Source organism: Nyctereutes procyonoides, unplaced genomic scaffold, assembly GCF_905146905.1.
Source record: "Nyctereutes procyonoides isolate TBG_1078 unplaced genomic scaffold, NYPRO_anot_genome, whole genome shotgun sequence".
In the NCBI taxonomy this organism is placed as follows: domain Eukaryota; kingdom Metazoa; phylum Chordata; class Mammalia; order Carnivora; family Canidae; genus Nyctereutes; species Nyctereutes procyonoides.
Genome location: NW_026575135.1, coordinates 1,090,775 through 1,110,764, shown reverse-complemented (window position 1 = coordinate 1,110,764; position 19,990 = coordinate 1,090,775).

Genomic DNA, 19,990 nt, shown 5'->3' with positions numbered 1-19,990 from the left:
TTAAGGGTTGCCTGTCGAGGCACGAGGCAGGACTCAGTTGGCGCCAAAGGGAGAAATGGGGCTGAGTCACATCTAAGAGGATTGCTCTATCAGCCAGCTCCTGCACGTAACAAGCCACCCCCAGCTCAGGGGTTTAAAGCAACCAAATGTTCAGTTCACAAGTCTGAGGGTTGTTGGTTTACGCTGCACCCAGCTGGGTGGCTCCTTTGGTCTTGGCCTGGCTGCCAGTTGGAGCGCCTCTGCTCTCTCCACCGCTGCCGGCGTCCATGGGCTCTCCCATCCTTCGAGCATGTTCTTAAGTCAAGGCCAGAGTATAAGCACAAGAAAGCCAATTGTGCAACAGACCAAGTGGAACTGGATGAGGCCCCCTGGGCCTGTCTTTTCTGCTGCATTCTATTGGCCAAAGCAGGTCCCCAAACCAGCCCAGAGTCAAAGATAGCAGAAATACGGCACAGTCACTGGGTAAAAGGACACGATTCGAAGAGGCCATTTATTGCATCATGGTGCATCACAGTCGCTTACCCGGAAAAGCCTAATGCTTTGTGACTGGAGGAAGGGTTCAAATGGAGGGTGATGGGAGGCAGGGCTGTAGTCGGGGAGCTGAGACTGCACTACATGGGAAGGCTGCAAGGGAAACCGAGGCAAGAGCCACACTGGAGGAAACATGAGGAAGGGATGTGGGCGAGGTGTAAGGAACAGGTTAGGCAAGAGGCCTGGAGTCGCCTGCAGCCCCCAAGGCAGATCACTGTGGGCACCCTTGTGTACCGGTGTGCGGTGTGGGCCCCACGCAGCCCTTCCACATCCTGTCTCAGGGCCTCTTGCTGCGAGCCCTCTCCTGGTGCAGGGCTGGTGCCCACACCAGGGAAAGCCTGGACTCTGGGAAGGAGGACTCGCCAAAAGGTTGCTTTTTGAGTTAGGCCTTGAAAGATGGGTCACATTTATGCACGAAGTCCACTCTAGGCACCCTGGGCATTACGGTGAACATCGTACTCATTCTTAGGCCCAGAATCAACTGAAATATTGAGACCGGAGGAAATAGAATTTATGGGATGTCCCAATTCCTCCTTCTTAGTCACTTTGAACCTTCTTTAATAGCAGAGCCCGTTTTTAAAAATGAGATTTTACATAGAACCCTAAAATGGAAAGCAGATGGAAGCATAACTTCACAATATGCATTTGCCTCCCAAGTCTCTTCTTCCAGCACTGACTTTAAAACCCATCATTAAAAACAATGAGGCTATTCTGATAAAAAACATTACCTCAGGAGTTATGGATAAGAGTCATGATCTTAAGACAGCTCGAGCATCTGATACGTTTTGGTATTTGGTTCGAGTTGCGCAGTATTGAGAAAAACCTTCTTTCACATGGATAAGCAACGGTACTCACTCACAGAATGCTGCGTGAGTGGAAAATCACTGCCCTGGGGTTCAAACAAAACCCAGTACAGGCTTCTAATTAATGACACTTTCACATTCCAAAGGCATATATGAAAAAAACAAAAACAAAGGCATATATGTAAAATATATATGTATTTAGGTATATGTATAAAGGTATACATAGAAGTGATACGCAATAACATATATTACTTGCATATCATATATATTATGCATAATTATATGCACCCACACAGTAGATCTATTCATTTCAAGGTCTGCAAACATGCACACACATAGATACAAAATAAGCTAACTGCTTAGTAACAATTTTGGTGTGTGAATGGGTTCGATGATATGATGAAGCATGTACATTATTTTTAATTACAGGTTTTTTTTAAGTTTTTATTTGAATTCCAGTTAATTAACATACAATGTTACATAGGGGCGCCTGGGTGGCCAAGTCAGTTAAGCCTCCAGCTCCTGGCTTCAGCTCAGGTATGATCTCAGGGTTATGGGATGAAGCCCTGCATCAAGCTCCGCGCTCAGCTCCAGGTCCGCCTAAGATTCTCTCTCCCTCTGTCCCTCCCCTGCTCACAGGTGCTCTAAATAAATATCTTTAAAAATACAGTGTTATATTAGTTTCAGGGATATGATACAGTAATTTCATTACAGTTTTTAAAGCCAGCTTTTAGTTTAACGTAGGCATTTAGATAGAGACAGTTGCTCTTCTGCAGAAGCACCCGCCATTTCCCGGAACACAGTTTTGAAAGAACCGCACCCAGAGGATAGAGGAGGTAAGAACACAGGTGTGTGTCTGGTCTTGGGAAAGAACGCAAATAGAGTGGACTTTGGGGTCATTGATTTCAAATTCCACCTGTGTCACCTACTAGCAGTGTGATCTTGGTCACAGTCTTTAGTCTCTTTGAGCCTCTCTTCTCATCTTTAATATTAGTATCACAACCCTCATTTCATCTGATTGTTATGGATCCTTAATAAATGTTACTTCTCTTTTCTCAACCCGGTTCAATCTCTCCATATATCAGGAGTGAAAGGGAGAATAGATCTTTGATTAGCTCAAATGTTTCTCTAGGTGCCCCCATGTTCTAATAGCATCAGCCTGTCAGGTTGTATCTACGATGTTTGTAATTCAGGTAGCAAATTGATTTTTGAAAGCACTCTGGGCCTGCTCTGTCCATGTCAGATAAGCTCCAAGCATTAATTATGCACCAATATTGATGTTTTTGTCTGACAAGGTCTAATGTCACCATATTCAAATCTGGCTGCTTCCTTGTTAGAAAACCCTTCGAAATGTGGCCTTGGAAGAGACAGGATGTGTCACCTGCAATATTTGAGACATCCCAGAATTGAAGCCCTCAATTAGAATTAAAGACAACGCCCGTCCTTGTTCTGGACCCCAAAGAGAATGAGCTGGTGTGATTCATGGAAGCAGCTTGAAGTGTCGCTTGAAAAAAAGGCAATCAGATCTTCTGGTAAACTGTGCGTGGTGGGTGATGTGAACCATTTGAATGCATTTGGATTTGCAGCATGAAAGACTCAGGTACTATGGTCTGTATCTGGAAGCCTATATCCATTTGCTAATCGGTATGATTGATCGTAAACATCCAGCCGGATCCTCCTGATTTCACAGAATCATGAGGAGTATTGGGATAAACTTATTTTCTAAAGAATTATAATCATACAAATGCCAGTGTCTCTAACTTGAGCTGAGCTTAAATAAACCAAAGGCGATCTCATTCAAAGGTTTTTATTGGACTATTCAATTCACCCAGCACATGATCACTGTGCTCTGACTACATCCAGGCACGGGGAACAGACAGGCCCAGACAGGCAAGGTCTGCTCTCGGGGAGCATGTATTCTAATGAAGCATCTTTGAGACACTCTCATTTCCAACACTTTGGCTAAAAAGACTTTGTAAGGCAGAGAAAGGCAGCTGAATGAGTCTCTTCTATGAGTTTAGGGTTTTTATTAAAATAAAGGAGCTTGCTAATCCCATCTCAAGCAACTCCTAAGAACCATACTCAAGAGTTCTAAATATAATTAATGCTTCTTTCACATTGAGCTGTACTGTGGATGTTTTCATGATGTCAGAGAAATTGTAGGAGAGCTCTTACAGAAGATACTTATTAAACATGCTCTGCATTTTCTGAAGGGGAATTGGGTAAGACGGATTTGAACTTGGAGAGGCTCCTCTGGAAGCCACGCGTAAAACCTACTCCTGTGGCTCTGAAGCATCTGCACCAGCCAAGAAATGTCTCCCCGCTGCTATCTCCACAAGCTCCTCAGCAGTTCCAAAGTCTGTACAGATACTCATGCCTTCAAGCAGTTGTTGGGATTTTCTGTACCTGGGAGTTCTCAGGGTATAAAGAGGAGTCGCCGTGCTTCCAAAGACCAGCAAGCCAGCATCTGAGACGCTCATTTCCCTGCCTGCTTCCAGTAAGCTGACCTCCCTTCCCTTGACGCTATCCCTCTGTGACTTTAATGGAGCTCAAGTCAACATCACGCCACTTAATCAGTCTTTTCTTTTTATTTGTGCTGAAGCATATTGTGATGTCAGCAGGAAAGGGGTGAGGAAGACAAAATTCTTTCTTCTCCCCAGAGCGCCCACATGCTGTGGGTCAGGGAGCATCCTTCACAGATGAGCAGCTGTAGTTTGTAACTGTAGTAATAACCACAAAAGCAATAACAACAAATAATAACCTGCTTACAACCCTTTTTACATCCATTTGTATGCAGTGGGTCCTTCCCATTGCCCCCTGATGTGGGGATAACTATGATGTGCATTTATGTGTTTATATTCTTTATGTTTATGTATATTATATATATATATGTGCACATACATATTTATACATGTGAGGAAGTTGGGAATGATGTCAAAGGATGTAGGAAGAACCCAGGGCTCAAGTTCAGGAGTCCTGAGTCGCCATAGTTCTGCCGTGAATCACAGATGTGACTTTGAGCAAGTGGTTTCATTTCTAAAATCTATTTTCTTCTCTGTACAGTAGACATCATGATTCTCACCTCCCAATGCTAGATGAGAAGAATTAGTGAAATAGCGCATCTAAAATATTTGCAGATGACATGATCATATATGTAAAAACCCTAAGGATCCAACCAAAAATAACAAGTTAAAAGAAATGAACAAATTTAATAAATGTGCAGGATACAAAATCAACATACAAAAATCAATGGTCTTTCTTTATACAAACAGAAAACTATCTGAAGGGGGACTTAAGAAAACAATTCCATTTACAGTAGTAACAAAAAGAATAAAATGCTTAAGAACAAACTTAATCAAAAAGGCCAAAGTCTTGTACACTGAATATTAAAAAATACGCAGATAAATATAAAGACAACCGTGTTCATGGACTGGAAGAATGAACATTGCTAAAATGTCCATACTACCCAAAGTGATCTACACATTTAGTGTAATCTCTATCAAAATCCCAAGAGTATTACTTCCAGAAATAGAAGATATAATCCTAAAACGTCGGTGAAACCATACAAGATCCCAATAGCCAAAACAATCTTGAGAAAGAAGAAAAAAAGGCAGGAAGCATCTTATTTCTTGATTTCAAGATATATTACTAAGGAACAGTAATCAAAACAGTATGTTACTGGCATGAAAGCAAACATATAGACCAATGGAAGAGAATAAAGAGTCCAGAAATAAATCCACACATTTATGGTCAATTGATCTTCAACTAGGGTGCCAAGAACATGCAATGGGGAAGGGATTACATCTTTAACAAATGGGGCTACAAGAACTGGATATCCACATCAGAAGAATGAAATTCTTATCCTATACCATATACAAAAATAAACTTAAAATGGATTAAAGGCTGAAGCATAAGATCTAAAAGCATAAAACCACTAGAAGAAAACATAGGGAAGAGTTCCTTGTCATTGGTCTAAGCAATGAGTTTTTGTATATGATACCAAAAGTGCAGGTAACAAAAACATAGATGAATGGAATGACATCAAAGTGAAAAGCTCCTGCATAGCAGAGGCAACAACAAACTAAGTGGAAAGGCATCTATTAAATGGGAGAAAATATTTGCAAATCATATATCTGATAAGGTGCTAGTATCTAAAATATCTAACAAACTCATACAACTCAATAGCAAAAAAAAATCTGATTTAAAAATGGGCAAAATACATGATCACACATTTCTCAAGAGAAGACATACAAATAGTCATCAGGTATATGTAGAGATGCTCTTGACATCACTTATCATCAGGAGAATCAAATCAAAACCACAATGAGATAGTTCCTCACACCTGTTAGAATGGTGGCTGTTATTACAAAGACAAAAGATAACAAATGCTGGCAAGGTTGCGGAGGAAAGGGAATCCTGTGCGCTGTGGGTGGGAATGCAAATTGGTGCAGCCATTATGGAAAACAGTATGAAGCTTACTCAAAAAATTAAAAATAGAACTACCATATGATCCAGAAATCCCACTTCTGGGTGTATTTCCAAAGGAAATGAAATCAGTATCTCGAAGAGATATCTGTGTTCTTATGTGCATTGCAGCGTTACTCATGACAGCCAAGATATGGAAACAACCTAAATGTCTGTCAATGGATGATTACATAAAGAAAATGTGATTATGTGTATATATATATACACACACACACACATACACACACATATATATGTATATATATATATATGCTGAAGTATTATTCAGCCTTAGAAAAGAAGGAAATCCAGCCATTCACAACAGCACGGATGAACCTGGAGGACATTATGCTAAGTGAAATAAGTCAGACACAGAATGACAAATACTGTATGATCTCCCTCACATGTGGAATCTAAAACAGTCAAACTCAAAGAAGCAAAGAGTAGAAGCCTGCTTTCCAGAGGCTGCAGGGAGAGGGGAAATAGGGGGAGGTTGATCGAAGGATACAAAATTTTATTTACACAGGATGAGTAAGTTCTGGGGAGATCTAATGTACAGCATGGTGACCATAGTTAATAATACCATATACCTGAAATTTTCTAAGAGCGTCGATCCTAAGACTTACCGCAAGAGAAAAAAAAGGAAAGAGTAACTATGGGAGGTGATACATAGGTTGAGAAGCTTAATTGTAGTGATCATTTCACATGTATACATATAGTAAGACATCAAATTGTATACTTTAAATACCTACAATTTTTATTTATCATTTATAACACGATAAAGCTGGAAAAAAAATTAAAGTAATAGAAACCCTACGACAGGTGCCAGCTAATAGAAGAGCCCCGAACTGTTGGTTTCCACCATCTTTTCACTTAGCACAGTATGTACTCAATAAATACTTGCAGAATCGAACTGAATTGGTGACCGACTTATAAGATGCAGATTTTGTGTGTGTGTGTGTGTGGGTGGGGCAATTGAGTACATGGACACAGGAGTAAAATCACTTAGATAGGAGGCTCCAGTCCTCCAGTACTAACAAGACTAAACCAAGTGTTGTGACCACTCTGAAGCTGCTGGCAAGGGTAATAGTGGAGCAACACCTACCTCGTGAGTTTATTATAAAAAGCATATAAAGTGCATGATATAGTACCAGGCACACATAACTGATATGTGTCGATCAGGACTGTTGAGCTTGTTCTCATCTTCCTTCTCATACAGACGGTTGCCTTTGAGAGCTATGGGACGGCGGGGCAAGAGCATCGATAGCCCCTTCCTACATCGTCAACACACCCGCCACTGCAAAAGTATCCCGTAGAATCAGAGGCTGTGAGGGCATTTGGACGCTGTTTCCGGTTTCTAGGCAATTGCCTTGTATCCCTGCCCTCACCTTGGGCATCAGCAGTCAGCATCAGTCAGGCCTGCGGCTGGCCTCTGCTTCTACAGAAATCCCATTCACGGGAATGAAATGGATCCGAGGCTGGAAGCGGCTCCTATAAAGGGGAAGCCTATGGTAAGTGGGACTCAAAAGATGACATTTATATCCTCCTAGATATTTCCATCTTACTGCTCCGGGAGCCCCCGAATGAAGACATCAAGGCGCCAACAGACAGCCCCATGTACGTGAGGCAAGAGAGAGATGCAGGACAGAGATAGGCCGGGAGAATTCCACCTCCCTCAGAAACCACCCAGTCCTTCCCATTTTACAGTGAATGACTTCCCACGGTCACACAGGAAGTGTGGGGCTCTGTCTCCATGGAGGACCACTGTGATGCCCAAGTCCCACAAGTGCCATTTACACAGACCGCAGCGCGGATGGCACCTCTTAGAGTTTTGCATCAAAGCAGCCCTATCTTCACTACACCCCCTGTTCTCTTCCTCTATCAAAATATTCTTAACTAGTACATTGTAGATCACTTCATTTCTCTTGGATTTATACCTAGGAGTGGAATTGCTGCACCACATGGTCATTCTCGATTTAGGCATTTGAGAAACTGCCAAATTGGTTTCCAAAGTGGCCACTCCGTTTTACATTCCCACCACCCATTAGTGAGGCTTCCATGTCTCCACATCCTCTTCCATATCTCTTATTGTCTTTTCTCATAACCAGCCGAGTGTATCTCACTGTTTCAGTTTGATCTCATGATTTTGATTTGCCCTCATCCCTTTTCCCTTTTCTCTGAGGATCTAGCCTGCTTGTAAAACTAATTAATTACTATAAAATAAAAAATAAAATAAAATAAAATAAAATAAATAAAATAAATAAATAAAATAAAATAAAATAAAATAAAATAAAATAAAATAAAATAAATAATAAAATAAATAAAAATAAAATAAAATAATAAAATAAAATAAAATATAAAATAAAATAAAATAACACATTTGCTCAGCAAGGCTCTCAGCCATGCAGCAACCTAATGATAAACCTGCGCCACATGAGGAGCAGTTACCTGGACCAGTGTTGCAGATGACCAAGTGGAAAGTCTCCCTAGTTCCAGGGTTTACCAAGAGGAAACCCCTTTTTTACTGATATAAGCTACATCTTCCCTGATATGAGCTACATTTTCCCCCATATGCCGCTTCTATAACTATTTTATAATCTATTGTGTCAATCTGTTTTGTAATTTCTTAATCAGTTCAGAACTTGAACAGGGAGGAAGGTTGCTAGTTACTGGGCAACCTCAAATGCTCCAAATGGGCATCTGACATACATTGTGTCACCTAATCCCCACCACAGTCTTGTAGGTATTATCCCAATTTCACAAATGAGCAAAATGAAGATAAAGCAAGTCTACCAAAGCCACCCAGCTAGAAAAGTGATAGAAGATTTGAGCCCATGTCTGCATTTCCTCTCCATCTTCTGTTCTTGAAAGCACAGAGGGCCAAAGTTCTAACAGAATTTCAGCTCTGGCCCTTGCCAGCCATACGATAACGAACACATCGGTGCCCCGCTGACCCTCAACTTTATCCTCTGTAAAACGGGACCAATAATACTAGCCTTTTGTACATCAAAAGTGATAAGGATAGCATGAGGCGATGCAAATAAAGCCTTCCTAAAAAGTATAGAATACCATTCACCTAAAGATTTCAGTTTTTTTCAGGCCGTATCAGTTATCTCTCAATCCCAAATTTGGGGAAAGCAAATTAGGAAATAGTCCTAAAGTGAACAAATCTTTTGCAAACATGTCTGTCCCAAAGGAAATGCAAGATTTAGCTTCGTTTCAGCTGACTTTCCAGTCTAATGACCTAGAATGAGCTGCTCTGTTTTTCTTCTGATCTCAACGTGTCGCAGCCCACGTGAAAATGTCTGATAAACTGGGAGCTTCTTTTGATGCATGGGAAAAGAAGATGTTTTCTATTCCAAGCACCCATATCTTTTCTGAATATTTTCTTCTGGGGGTTTTGATCTCACATTATTTCTCTTTTGATTCGAAGGATGGGGAAAGAAAAACCTATGGGACTTTTCAATTATTTATTGCAGAAGGCATCTGCAGCCTTATTTCAAAGTTGGTTTCTAGATTTCTACACTCACTCATGAACGTTGGGAAGCGGGTCTGACCTCCCGGGAGGAGAGCTCACTGAAGGTCAGGAGAAGTGTCTGACTGATGCATGGGACTTCGGATATTCTGACCCAGACCTCTGTCTCGGAGCTGGGGCAGGAGCATCAGCGTGATGGATGGGGCTGATGGGAAGCTCATCCAGCCACCTGGTTCTTCACTTTGGTCTCTGACCTCTCCTACTTTTCTTGCCATGAAAGAGGAATTCATGCCTTTACTTTAAAATATTAGAATATCATTCAATTTCAATTCGACAGATACTTATCGAGTGCCTATGCCTATTTTGTGCCATACATTGAACTAAAAGCTGCAAAGATGAAAATTATCTATCATCCATGGGGAAGGAGGTCAAGAGTACCCAGTCCTCAGCCTGCCTGGGTTCAAATCCCAGCTCTACCACTTACAGGATGTTTCATGTAGAAAATGGGGATGATATTGATAATATCAACCATATAGTGTTTTAATCCACATAGAGCACATAACATAGTATCTGGCCCATGTCTGTCCATTAATATGATGAGGAAGAGGATGGTGTTCTAAATGCAAGTAAGCAAAAGAAATATGGTCCCTGCCTTGATACGCTCATGGGGGAATAGATACTAATCAAATACCTACATAAACTCATAATTACAAAGAGTGCTACAGCGGATTATGTTGGCTGTCCTTCTAACCTCTCTCCCAACCCTCCCTCACTGTGCTCATTCTGTAGTAACCATATATGTTTGGGAGGAAGTAGGGACTGAGTCCAAGCTCAGCTCTTCAAATGCATCTTTAAATGTCCCAGTCCAATCTGTATAATTACCATTCTGTCACCACGGTGATTAATTCAGAGATGATCCCATGACCAAAATCAAACTAATCAAAAAGAAACCCAAGGCCTTTATATTGGGGAAGAGAACCCCCTTTCTCTGCCGCTGGATAGGACAGAGGAAGCTTTGACCTGATAGCACTTAGCAGTCATTTTTCAACCAGTAAAGGCACCATGCTTAATAGGAAGCCAGTATTACGGAAGGCAGAGTTCAGAAATAAAATTCTATTTTAAAATAAAAATATGAAAAAAATAAAATAAAATAGGGATCCCTGGGTGGCACAGCGGTTTGGCACCTGCCTTTGGCCCAGGGCGCAATCCTGGAGATCCGGGATCGAGTCCCACGTCGGGCTCCCGGTGCATGGAGCCTGCTTCTCCCTCTGCCTGTGTCTCTGCCTCTCTCTCTCTCTCTATGTGACTATCATAAATTAAAAAAAAAATAAAAAATAAAATAAAATAAAAATATGCCAGTGAGATGGTAAAGATAGCAAAGAAATGGAGAGTCCTATGCTGGCAGGAGATAAGCTACATCAAGAAAAAAGGTCTCTGGTTATATTGTTGAGCCGCTGGATCTGGCCTTACCTGAAATCCACAATATCTTGAGAATATTCAGACAAAAGTCATCTTCAATAATAAAAAGAACAAGTAGTTAAAAGGAGGCAAAGAATGTGAATAGACATTTCTCCAAGAAGATATACAAATAGCCAATAAGCACACGAAGTGATGCTCAACGTCATTGGTCACCAGAGAAATACACATCAAAACAACAGGAAATAAAAAAAAAAAAACGGGAAATCACTTCACGTGCACTAGGATGGCTAGAATCAAAAAGTCACATATTAACAAATGTTGGTGAAAACAGAGGAATCAGAATCCTCATACGCTGCTGGTGGGAACGTAAAGTGGTGCGGACACTTTGGAAAAGAGTCTAGCTGTTTCTCAGGTGACTAAATATAGAATTGCCCAATGACCTAGCGATCCCACTGTTTGGTACATACCCAAGAGAAATGAAAGCATCTGTCTGCTAAAACCTCATACGTAAATGTTCACAGAAGCATTATTCATCACATCCAAGAGACGGAAACAACCCCAGGGTCCACCAGTTGATGAATGGACAAACAAAATGTGATATATCCAATATATTTATCTGGATATAAATATATATTCCAGATATATAAAATGGAATGTCATTTAGCCATAAAAGGAACGAAGTTGATGCATGCTGCCACACGAATAAACCTCAAAAGTATTTTGAGAAGTCAAAGAAGTGAGCCACAAAAGACCATATATTATTACATAATTCTATGATTCCATTCATAGGAAATGTCCAAATCAGGCAAACTCTAGAGACAGAAAGTAGGTTGGTGGTTGCTCAGGGCTAGGAGGGATGGGGGTCGGAGGGGTGATAGCTGTGAAGAACGGGATTTCTTTATGGCGTGATGATGAAAACGAACCTTGACGATGGAGAACCACTGCATCGTATATATACGTTAAATAGGTGAATCGTAGGGCGTGCAAATTATATTTCAACAGAGCTGTTAAGTTCTCTTTAATATCTAAGTTGGATTGGAGTTGGGTTTTAGTTACTTGCAATGGGACATTTCCTTATGCAACTGCTCTGAAGAAAGCCCCCGGGAGCTGTGCGACTCCGTATCTGTGACCCGATATAACCTGGACCCGCGGGATGTTCAGAGCAGATCAGGAACAGAGGTCCTGCTGGGTGGGATGCCTTGGAAACAGTCTGGCTCTGCTCCTCTACGCCAGGCCTGCAGCGTCCCCCTCTCCACTCCCCTCTCCGCCTGCGGGGGCCCCACTGGCCCTCACGAGCAGGGGGCTTGAGAGATGTTCCAGCACCAGGAAGGCCAGCGGGCCCTCGGCTTCTCCGGGCTCTCAGCCTGACCTCCTGGCAGGTTACTCCTTTTCAGCCTTGAAACCTCGACATAATTCTCATCTTCCGGCCTTCTTCTCCTTCTCAAAGTCCCCCCTCTCTCTTCCTCCAGCCCTGCGGGCCTGAGTTCCTAGAAGTGGAGCTGAGCGTTTTTCTGATACTACGCCCGGATCCCAGGCCCTAATAGGTCTGGGCCTTGATGTTCTCTTGTCATCGCATATGGCAAAGAATGAAAGAAACTCTGCGTGCCAAACAGCCGGTAATGCCTGCCCCTGGTGTGTGCCCAGTAAATGTTTGTCTTCTTGCCTCCTTCCCACCAGACCTCCCCTTTGCTTGCTGCCTACCTGACCTCTCAGTGTCTCACGTCCTCTGATTGGTGCATCTACCTCTTAACTTGGAATCTTTGGGGGGCTGCTGGCTGACTCACCCCACTATAACCGTGTTCCTTGGGTATCCAGTTCTTCGACCCCAGTAGGCAAGTCAGTTCCCCAGGGACCCCTCATCAGCTACCCCCATCTGGTAGTAACTACAACTGGCGATGTCCAGCAAAATAACAAAATCCGTCCACCGTATTGTAAGCCTGAGGACTAAGTACCACGGGGGCAGGGAAAGTCAATCGTGCTCACCTCGTACCCACGTACAGTAGCACACAGACCGGCCCATGGTTGATCCTTGGGGGCGATCTGGTAAGTGAATGAATGATCCCATCATCCTGCACTTACTACCTAAATGTCTGTCCCGTCTTCCACATTGGGCAGCACCGCTGTGCGGTCATCTTTGTTGACTCCAGAATCCAGCACAGAGACCGGATCAGAGGAAGGCATTCAGTACACGGTGTTTGAATTTTCGGCTTCTTCCATAAAGTCAATTACCCAGCCAAATAACATGTCTGTCCCCTCTGGGCACTCACGACCTCTGGGATAAAACTCCTTTGAGGCACTTACCAAGTCTGCCTCGCACTGTAATGATTTGCAAGCGCGGCCGATTGTCCCCGTGGGACTCTGCGCTCTTGAGAAAGTGGAGGTCCCACCTCAATCATTTTCAGGGCCTCCCCAAGGGTTACACCGAGCAAAAAGCACGATAGGAGCTGGGAAAACATACTTCTGGAATAGCAGGGGGGTGACCGAATAAACACGTGAAGACGAGAGCGCGGATTCCCGACGGAGGCCGTGAAGCCAGGATGTCCGGGAGGCTGCAAGGAGGTCTGGCCCACGCGGCCTCCACTAGGTCACAGTGAAGCTGTGTTCGAGATGTGCTGATAGATCTCTTGTTTGTTTTATTTTCTCCTTCTCCCATCTGACCGTACGTTCCGTGAGAACAGCACCCACACCTAACACGTTCACCATCGCAGCCTCCCTGTTTAACCCACAGTAAGTGCTCAATAAGTGTGTTAATGACTGGATATCCGCCCACCCAGAAGCCCCCTCCCCGAGACCCCCGCTCTTACTTCCAGCCCTCCCGCCCCTAATCCCGCGACCAGAATTCTGCATTAATAAGGATGCAATCACAGCAGCCTCCTTCTGCGGCTCCCCTTCTGCCCTCCTGCTTTCCCAACTGGCTTGAATCACTTAATCTGCAGTTAATTCAGAAGCATCCAAGCCAGGCTCCGATATAGCAGATGATCAAGATAAACGGCTGGCATAGTTTTATGAGTAAAATCTCTCCAGATTCCAGTACATGAATCATTTGTTGCGAAACCTCTCATTGTCTCTAGGCAAGGCTGTAACGTGAGGGAAAATGCTACCTCTTTATGACTCAAAAGACAGGGGATTAGGAACGGTTTGAAGGAAAGAGAGTACAACATAAAAATAAGATTTATCTCTTAATATCCTCCTTACATATATCCCTCCACCCCTTCCCCTTACTTACTTTTCAGCATGGAACGGGAATTCAATCTCGTGTTTGTTGCACAGACTCGACTCGCAGGGGGAAAAGCAGATCATTATGGGCAGAATTTAGGGACTGCTCTCACTCCACGCCGATCCAATCAACCCCCTTCGGATCTCGGGCTGAAAGTCACCTCCTTGGGGAAGTCTTCCATGATGACGTAGGCTAAGTCAGATCCTTCTAGTACTCACTTGTAGCATTCATCATTATTACTATTATTGCTTTTGCCATCATTTTAATTACACTTATATGTTTACTTGTTTGCTGGCTTAATGCCTGTCTCCCTCAGTAGACTGTAAACCCTTTCGTAGGGATGGCTGCTGTATTTGCTTCCCACTGTACCTCTCGCCCCTAGCACGGTGCCTGGCATAAAGTAGGAGCTGAGCAAACATCTGCTTTAAATAAATACACAATGAGAATTTCCCCATATCTTTCTCGAAGTTCGTCTAGAAAGAAAACGAAGCACTGTGTGATTTTTTTCAAATACTTCAAGTTGTATTGAACTGGACATGAAACGTTATTTTTTATGATTTTTTTTTATAAAACAATACGTGTATTTATTCCATGCATATTCCGTGCATATATTCTCGGCATTTATCACCTTATATCATACTCACAGCAATACCAAAGTCTGGCAAAACAGATATTATCCCCATCCTAGTAAACGAGCGATTTGTACCTCAGGAGGCTTCAGTGGCTTGTCCAGCGTGTGCCCGGGTAATGGTAGGGATGAGATTAGGGCTCCCCTGTCTTAACTCCCGAGTTCAGATTCTTGCCACCATGCCCTGTACTATTCCCTCCTGGAAAATCACAGGAACTCAGAGGGGATGTATTTCCTGGTGGAAACTTTGTTCTCCTTTCTGGCTCTCCAACGCTTGCTAGAAGGAACGGAAGAAGTGGAAACAACTACGACCAAAAAAAGGATCATGTTTTCCTTTGCTCTTTAAAACTTGCAGAAAATCAGCAGACAGGATTCTGGGTATGGTCAGTGTTTTTTGGACTAGACTGCAGCCAGCATCTACCTGCAAAAGGGTTTTTCAGACCCCTGGGGCCGGGTCCTGCTCTACATGAGATTCGTCTTTAGCTGCATTGATCCAAAAAGGCTTCACTTCCAACAAGATCTAACAAAAACACATGGACACTGAAGCACGCCCACACCTGCACAGACACACGTAGACAGATGCCTCTGGACTGAAAGATATGCCTGCCAAGGCTCACAAATGTGCTCATGCATATGTTTTCACAAACAAGCAGTGCAACGTCCCCTTCACCACAATGACAAGCACAGGATCTGATGAATGCACTACCCCACACGTGTCTACACACAAATGCGTCCTCATAAACGCCTGATAATAACTCATGTCAACACACCATTTTACAACATACAATCTTTTTATGTCCATTTTCCCAATTTACTCCAAGAAAAACCCATGCATTATGTGTTTAAAAAGCTATGTTACCCCAAGTGACAGGGGTTTTTTTCTTAGGATTTTATTTCTTTTTTTTTTTTAAGGTTTTATTTCTTTGTTCATGAGAGACACAGAGAGAGGCAGAAACACAGGCAGAGGGAGAAGCAGGCTCCATGCAGGGAGTCCCATGCGGGACTCAATACCGGGACCTGGGGATCACGCCTTGAGCCCAAGGCAGATACTCAACCACTGAGCCCCCGAGGCGTCCCGTGACAGTGGTTTTTAACCTGACCCTATAGGGTGGCTTTCAAAGGGTCTCTGACCTTCTCTGAAATCGGGTGTGTGTTCATTTTTTTTTTTTTCTGGATGTTAGGGTCCATGGAATTCTCGCTTATGCCCCTTCCCCTGCAAAAAAAAGGTTTTGGATCAGGTTGTGGGGAGGATCTCATTAACCTGTAATGAAAGATACCAATCAATATGAAGTTTATAAAGTGCTTTTTCTTCCATTTCTTCTTTTATTCACACATCTGCAGCCCTGTGGAGGTAACCTTGCAATTATGACTTTTTGATAGATAGAGACACTTGAGTATAGACACCTATAAGCTCGCACCAGCTAACACCCACTTATTTTCTCCCTGCCTGCCACTCTCCGTGATGGAAAGAGAAGAGAAACTGACACCTGAGCCCATTGGCCTCCATCGAGATTTTCACACGCTCCTCCGCCTACCTGAGCCACGAGATCATATACGGGTTACTCACATGAAACTAACTCAGACACCTGAGAAGTGACTATTTTCATCAAAATTTAGTTTCCTATTCCCCACGAAGTCGACGTACTGTTTTGAACCAGTGGAGGACACAGATTCCCTAAAAAATTACCCGGTCTGACTTGAACAGCTCCATAAACAGACAACCAAAGAGCCAAGTCATTTTCTCTTCTCCTTGACTCGAATGCTCTCCATCCAGATGTCCACCCGGCTCGCTCTCGCTTCCTTCTCATCTCTGTTCAGAGGGCATATAATAATAATTCACGGGACCCAGACCACCCAGCACGCTCCTCATCTCACCCCAGTGCTCTGGCATTTGCTCTGTTTTTCTCTTTAGGACTTCCTACCATCTTCCTTATTAGATATGTATTTGGTCATGGGTTGGTTTCCCTGTCCTAGGACACAATTTCCATAAGTCGGGGACTTTATCCATTTAATCTGCTGTTCCCCAACCCAGGAAAGACACTCAGCAATGATTTGTTTCATGAGTGGACACTTACCAAAAAAAAAACAAAAACAAAACAAAACAAAACAAAAAAAAAACAAAACAAAACTAGGGAAGTATCTGTAACCTCTTCAGAGAAGGTAAGCAGCTTGGCTAAGGTCACCCCTCTGTTAAAAACCTTCAAGCCGAAACCACCTTCTAGGCACCCCTGTGACACCCTTGCTGCCTTCAAAACGTGTATTTCATAGCATTTCTGTTTGGCTCACGTCCATGAGCAAACACTGGCCCCGGAGTAGGAAAGGAAAATCTCTTTATAGTCCAAATTCCTCTAACAATAAGGAAGTTCACTGGCTTACGTACTGACAGATGCAGAGAGAGGATGGGCGAAAGAGTTGCTTTGATGTGGGGCTCAGCAAGGTCATGATGCACCTGATTCCCCCCACCCCCATCTTTTTGTCCTACATTCTGTGATGTTGGCTTTACTCTAAGGCTGTGAATCATCTGGGTCTAGTCAGGAAAACAAGAAACAGATATGTTGCATTTTAATTGAAATATTTAGGGGATCCTTGGGCGGCTCAGTGGTTTAGCGCCTGCCTTTGGCCCAGGGTGTGATCCTGGAGTCCCGGGCTCGAGTCCCACATCGGGCTCCCTGTATGGAGCCCCCTTCTCCCTCTGCCTGTGTTTCTGCCTCTTTCTCTCTCTCTCTATCATGAATAAATAAATAAAATCTTTTAAATTTCTTTTTTTAAATTAAAAAAAGAAATATTTAATGAGATCACTGTAGATTCAAATGCAATTGCAAGAAATAATGCAGGAAGAACCCTTGTGTGCTTTGTGCAGTGTCCCCAGTGGCCACATTGTGTAAACCTACAGTATCACATCACCATCAAGATGCCAACATTGATACAACCCACCGGTCTTATGCAGACTTCCCCCGTTTCCCTTGTAAGTGTGTGTTGAACTCTACACGATTTTACTTTTATCACCTGCACAGGTTCATGGAGCCACCACGTCAGTGGGCATGCTGAGCAGATCAGAGATCTCAAGGATTCCTCCTCTTTCCCTGTTATAACACTCCCACTACCGTCCTGATCCCTGGAGGCCATGGATGTGTTCTTAATTCATAAAATTTTCTGATTGCAAAACTATTGTATGGGTGGGGTCCCACAGCGTGCAGCAATTTTGAATTGGCTTTCTTTGCTCAGCATAATTCTCCGGAGATTCATTCAAGTTGTTGCATGTAGTTTGTGTCTTTTTCTTATTCGGTGAAATTCCGTGGTTTGGATGTACCATAATGGGTTTACCTTTCACCCGCTGAAGGACATCTAGGCTGTTTAGATGGATGATGGATAGATAGACAGATAGACAGATGATAGATACATAGATACATAGATGATAGATAGAGAGGTGGGTAGGTAGACAGAGGTTAGATAGACACATAATACAATGGAAGATTATTTAGCAATGAGAAAGAAAGAAATTCCACCACCCGCAACAATATAGAGAGAGCTTGAGGGCCTTATGCTACGTGGATAAGTCAGACAGCAAAAGACAATTTCTGTAAGCTATCATTTATATGTAGAATCTAAAAAGCCAGATTCATAGACACCTAGTGTAGAAAGGTGGCTACTGGGGGCTAAGAGGGGGGCAAACAGGGAGATGTATAAAAATTCACTTATACCAGATGCACGAATTACAGGGATCTAATTAAGGTACAGCTTGGTGATCATAGCTACTGGGACTATATTTTATAGTTGAAATTCCCTAACAGAATGGGCCATCAATGTTCTCACCACAAAAGAGAAATGGTAATTACGTGACGTGATAGAGGTATCAGCAAACACCATGGTGGCAACCTTTTGGCAATCCGTAAGCGCACTGAATCAACACCGTGCACACTTTGACCTTACGCGATGCGGTATGTCAATTATGGCTCAATAAAGCTGGGGAAATATCAATTGGCTGTACGTACGTGTGTGTGCGTGTGCGTGTGCGTGTGTGTGTGTGTGTGTGGCCGCTTCTTGGTTCTCTATTCTGCTCCATTGCTCTGTGTATCTGTCCTTCTGCCAATATCAGACGGTCCCAGCAGCGTGGCTACACGTGGGCCTTAGTATCGGGTAGAGCGATACCTCTCCACACCTCTTTGTCAAGAGCCTGTGCCTTTCCATACGAGTTTTAGAATAAGGTTATTTGTGCCTACAAACAGCAACACGGCTGGGATTTTGTTAGGAATTGCATTAACTGCACAGATAAAATTGGTGAGAATCGATATTTTTACTATGTTGACTCTTCCAGCCTATAGCACAGCATCACTCTCCATGTAGTTAAGCCTCTTGGATTTCTTTCTTTAGCATTTTATATTTGTATGTGTTTTGTTAAAAAGTATATCGAAGTATTTTATTTTCTATGGTGTGATTCTAAATGGTATTTTGTTTTTAATTTCAGTTTCTGCATGTTCTTTGTTAGTATATGGAAATGCAATCTATTTTGTGCATTAATCTGGTATCCTGAAAACTTGCTGAATTCACTTATTAGTCCTAGGAGGTGTTTTGTTTGGTTTGGTTTGGTTTGGTAGATTCCTGGGGATTTTCTAAGTAGACAATCGTGTCTTCCAAAAATAGGGACCATTTTAGTTCTTCCTTTCTATTTGTATGCCTTTTATTTCTTTTTCTTTTCTCATAATACTGGCTAACACTTCCAGCAATGTGGTGAATGGGAGTAACCTCCTTGCCTTGGTCCCCATCCTAAGGAAGAAAACGTGGTTTTCACCATTCAGTATTATATTAGTTGTGAGTCTTTTGTCGGTGTTATTCCTTAAGTCGAAGATATTCCCTTCTAGTCTTGCTGAAAGTTTTTATCATGAACGTGTTTTGCATTTCTCACCTGTTTTTCCTGTCCCGTTGATGTGATAGAATTTTTCTTCTTTAGTCTGTTGATATATGGTGGATCATATTGATTGATTTTGCGGAAGCAACCTTCCCTATCTGGAATGCATCTTATGTAACTCTGGAATATGATGCAAAATTATTTTTACACATAGACATATATGACAAAGGACCCTTGTCCCAGTGCTCCTTTCCTTACAGCTGGGAGCTCAAGCTTGGCTAGCCTCCGAATCACTAAAGGAGATTTTTAAAAATCGTTTCCCAATGCTTTGCTCCAGGCCTATAGGAGCCGAGTCTCCGAGAGTGAGGCCCCGTGGTTTTAACTACCACCTCCAAGACATTCTGATGGTGAGCCAGGTTTAGAACTGTCCTGTCTCACGCTTCTGTGCTGTCCCTCAAAAACCGTAATCAGGGCAACTCACGTATCTTAATACAAACCTGACGGAGCTAGAGAACAACACCTTCCGCCTTTGGGTGGATCTGGAGGTTTGGAACGATGCCTCCAGACTAGATCTGGCATTTGCGCCCGGTGGCCTTCCATTTTCACT